Here is a 4,936-nt window from a genome sequence, read left to right as displayed (position 1 = left end):
CTATGTGTCCTTGTGTCTCGTTCCCCTGTCTAGCTATCTTGCATGGCGCAGTGAAACCCTTACCTACACCGGTCAAGATGCCTCTACCTCGCCGATCCCCTCGCTCAGACCATCAGTGACCAGCAACAAGCCATCACCACCTTGCAGGCCAACATGGCGGCGCTCATCACACGAGGCAACGTGGCGCCCGCCCCTCGGGTGCCTCTCTCGGCTGCTCCCGAGAAATGCGACCTGGATATGACACCAGCTGCATTCAGGTCGTGGGAACGGTCCATGGAGTGCTGGCTTCTCCTCTGCAAGTGGCCACGCCAGGAAGCGGTCCATCACGTCAGACTCCTCTGTGGCCCCCCCGCTGCAACGTGCCTTGGACGCCAGATTCACCTTCAACCAGTGGAGCGCCCTCACACAGCAGGAGGCGCTGGACGCCATTGGTAACCTAGTGCTTCGCTCCTCCACCCCGGCAGTGCAGTGGGCAGAGTTTTTCGGTGTCAGCCAAGGGCAGGACGAGTGTGTTAGTGACTACTTCGTACGGGGCGCCCAGAAAGTCAACGACTGCGCTTTCGAGTGTCCCCAGTACAGCCTCAACCTCTCTGAGTACTTGCTATTGAAAAAGCTTGTGGTAGGCATCCGCGACACGGGCCTCAAACAGCAGGTGTATCAGGCGTGTGACTCGTTAGGCAGTGTGGACGCCCTAAGGGCCATGTGTTGTGCATATGAGGCAGCCCGCCAACACACCACAGGCGTGGGCGGTTGGCGGGAAAGCAGTCGCGCGGCTGGCACCGTGCGGGCCGAGGAGAACGGGAACCAGACGCTCGACGCCGCCGCTGCCACCACCTCTGGCAAGACACAGCCCTCACGTACTTGCTGGAACTGTGGTACTTCGCACGCCCCTGACAGAGCTTCCTGCCCGGCCAGGGAAGCAGTCTGCGTCGCCTGTCGTAAGAAAGGTCACTTCAAGAGGTGCTGCAGGAGCTCCAAGCGCCCACACGGCACTGCATCTGCCTACGCCGTCTCGGGATCAGTGACAACGGCAGGCGCGAACGTGTCCCGCCAACCCACCATAGAGGTAACAGTGGCGCTTGGCAAGGGCGCCAAGCACCGCACAGCAGCTGTGGCGGACACCGGCGCCCAGGTGTGCGTCGCGGGGGCGGCCCTCCTGTCCAGTCTCAACATACAACCCACGCAGCTACAGGGATGTGCAGGCTTGCGGGATGTAGCGGACTTGCCCTTACGGTGCCTCGGATCGTGCCGGTGTGACATTTACCTTGGCGGCCATGCTACACAGCAAGAAGTATACTTCGTACCCTCCGCCAGGTCGCTGTTCCTGTCACTGAGCGCGTGCAAGGAGCTGGGGCTGGTGCCCGCCGGCTTCCCTCACCACTCCCTGCCGACAGTGCAAGCAGTGGAAGCGCGTGACACGACCGCTGAGCCTGCCCAGCCGCCTGCCAAGCCCGCTACGATACCATTCCCGCCACACGAGGAGCACGTACGACGGCTGGAGGAGTGGCTACTACAACACTTCTCGGCCTCCGCCTTCAACACCACAAGGAGCCCGCTGCCCGTGATGGACGGCGAGCCTCACCACATCCACCTGGCACCCAACGCTGTCCCCTACGCCTGCCACATGCCCGCCTCGGTGCCGAAACACTGGGAGGACGAGGTGAAAGCCCAGCTTGAAGACGACGTACGGCGAGGCGTCATCGAGCCCGTCCCGGCAGGGGAACCCACGGAGTGGTGTGCCCGCATGGTTGTGGTAGCAAAGAAATCAGGGCAACCGCGGCGCACCGTCGATTACCAGCGCCTCAACGCCGCATGCCGCAGAGAGACACACCACACCCCCGCCCCCTTCGACATGGTGTCTAGTGTCCCCAAACATTGCTTCAAGACAGTGGCTGACGCTTATTGGGGGTACCACCAAGTCAGGCTGGACGAGGAGAGTCGAAGTCTTACCACCTTCATCACCCCATGGGGGAGGTTCAGGTACCTCCGGACCCCCATGGGCCACTGTTCTGCTGGCGACGCATACACAAAGCGCTTCGATGACGCCATCCAAGGCATCGTGAGGAAGCACAAGTGTATCGACGACACCCTCCTCTACGACAGCAACATCGAAGACGCATTCTGGCACACGTACGAGTTTCTGGCGACCTGTGCAGCCAAGGGGATTACTTTGAAGCCTGAAAAATTCCAGTTCGCACGGAGGGAGGTGGATTTCGTGGGTTTTCGCCTCGGCTGGGAGGAGTACAAACCCACAGACGAGCGCCTAGCGGCAATCAAAAGCTTCAGGATGCCTGACAAGCCCTCCATCTCAGACATCAGGTCGTGGTACGGATTTTTCAATCAACTTGCCCCATTCCTCGCCACAGCCCCAATCATGAACGCCTTCAGGGAGCTCCTGAAGAAGCCGTGCGGAAAGGCTGTGTACTGGGACGAGCACCTGCAGGAGAAATTCCGCCGCGCTCAGGACACCATATGCCAGCTTGCAAAGGACGGCCTGGCATATTACGACAAAACCCGCCCCACAGTTGCCCTCACAGACTGGAGCAGGGAGGGCATTGGATTCATTATCCTGCAGCAGTTCTGCCACTGCTCGTCTGCTGCCGCTCCCTTCTGCTGCAGGGCGGGCTGGCGTCTGGCCCTGTGCGGAAGCCGCCACCTCACGGCCGCCGAGACTGGTTACGCCGCGGTAGAGGGGGAAACCTTGGCTGTGGTGTGGTGCCTCCAGAAAGCCCGGCTGTTCTTGTTGGGGTGCCTGAACCTCACCATCGTCACCGACCACCCCCCTCTCACCAAGCTGCTGGGGGACAGGGCCCTCACAGAAGTCATCAACCCACGACTCTTCCGGCTCAAGGAGCGAACGCTACAGTACCGCTTTCAAGTCAAATACGAGTATCTGCCAGGAAAAAGGAACGCCGCAGCCGACTTCCTGTCCAGGTACCCAGCCCTCAGAAGCCCCACCACAGACACCGACGCCGACCTGGATGAGGACCTCACCGAGGCAGTAGCAGCCGTGGTCATCGCCACAGCCGAACACGAGGGTCACGTTCTCGACGAGTCAGCGGTGAGAAAATCTGCAGCCGACGACCCTGTCTACCAACTACTACTGGCCAAAGTGTTGGCCGCGGACTGGCACCCACACAAGGCGCAAGAAGTGGCCTGCCTGCGCCCGTTCTATGGCGTGAGGGACCGGTTGGCAGTCTCTCAAGACCTTGTCTTTGACCAGGGTTGTGTGCGACTCGTGATTCTTGAGCCCCTCCGCCCACAGGTAGCAGCAAACTTACACGCTGGTCACCAAGGGCTAGATTCCATGCTGCGGAGGGCAAGGCAATGTGTATACTGGCTCGGGTTGGAAGGGGACCTGCAGCACTACCGGGCGTCGTGCACGTCATGCGAGACGCACGCTCCGTCTCAGCCCTCAGAAACACTCGTCATCACGCCGCCCCCAGAGTACCCATTCCAATCCACAGTGGCGGACATGTTTCAGCATGAGGGGCACACCTACATGGTCTACGCTGACAGGCTCACTGGATGGCTAGAACTCGCCCATTTCTCACACGGTGCTACATCTAATAAAATCAAGAGTCAAATGAGGCAGTACTTCACGCGATGGGGCGCCCCGGAACAGCTGTCCACTGATGGGGGGCCGAACCTGGCGAGCGAGGAAATGTCGGAATTCCTCAAGAAGTGGGGTGTCATTGCACGCCTGTCCTCAGCACAGTACCCACAGTCAAACAGGCGGGCCGAAGCAGCGGTCAAGACGGCCAAAAGAATCATCAGAGCCAACACAGGTAGCGGGGGCTCATTGGACACGGACAAAACCTCCCTCGCTGTGCTGCAGTACCTTAACACCCCGCTGCGATCTGTCAACAAGTCCCCCGCCCAACTTGCCACCGGAAGGCAGCTGCGTGATGGCGTGCCAACGGCCCGACGACATTACAAGGTGGACAGGCACTGGGGAAGGACGCTGCGTGAGAGAGAAGTGGAAATGGGGGAGGAAGGCAACACCCTGATGGCAACCTGCACACCCAGACAGCTCCGGCCCCTGTCCCCCGGCACACGAGTAAGGATGCAGAACCAGGCCTCGGGCACGTGGGACCGCACGGGCTTGATCGTGGAGGCGCTGCCCTACAGGCAGTACACCGTCAGGCTTGATGGTAGCGGCCGAATAAGCCTCAGGAACAGGAAACATCTGCGGCCCGTCGCTGAGTCAACCCCACCGCCCGCACCGCCAACCCTGCGCCCACCAACCACGACACCCGCACAAGTCTCAACCCCCACCCAACCTCAGCTACGCTCCGCACCCAGGAGGCAGGTGCGGCGACCGGGGTGGCTGAGCGACTATGTGTAACACACACACACACACACACACACACACACACACACGCACATACACATATCAGATTAATGTGTTGCAGGCACACATTTATCTTAGGGGGGGGATATTGAATATATTATTATTTGTACGATATGTTTTCCCGGCGGCAAGCCAAGCACTGCTTGTCGCTGAGTGTATCCTCAGTTCCGGGCCGAGCCCAATAAAGGAGTGACGTGTGTCCTTGTGTCTCGTTCCCCTGCCTAGCTATTTTACATAACTGATCAAATGTGCAGTATTAGTATGGCTGTATTCCCAAACACGCCCACACCCGCTTGCCTGACTGTCAATGTTTAATTGAAAAAGTTATTGGGATTTTCAAGGGCGTTTTTCAAGTTATTGGGTTTTCAAGGGTGTTTTTCATGTTTCTAATGTTAAACAGGCTGTAGTGGAAGTTACTGGAGTTTTCAAGGGTGTTTTTCATGATTGTACAGTTTAACAGGTTGTAGTGGAAGTTACTGGGGTTTTCAAGGATGTTTTTCATGATTCCAGTGATAGTTTAACAATTATTCTGCCTCACCAGTGGAAAAAAAAAACCGCCTTTAATAGCCTGACCAACCGTGT

The sequence above is a fragment of the Scylla paramamosain genome, chromosome 28 (assembly GCF_035594125.1).
Source record: "Scylla paramamosain isolate STU-SP2022 chromosome 28, ASM3559412v1, whole genome shotgun sequence".
In the NCBI taxonomy this organism is placed as follows: domain Eukaryota; kingdom Metazoa; phylum Arthropoda; class Malacostraca; order Decapoda; family Portunidae; genus Scylla; species Scylla paramamosain.
The sequence above is the reverse complement of the archived record's forward strand: the minus strand, read 5'-3'. Positions refer to the sequence as shown.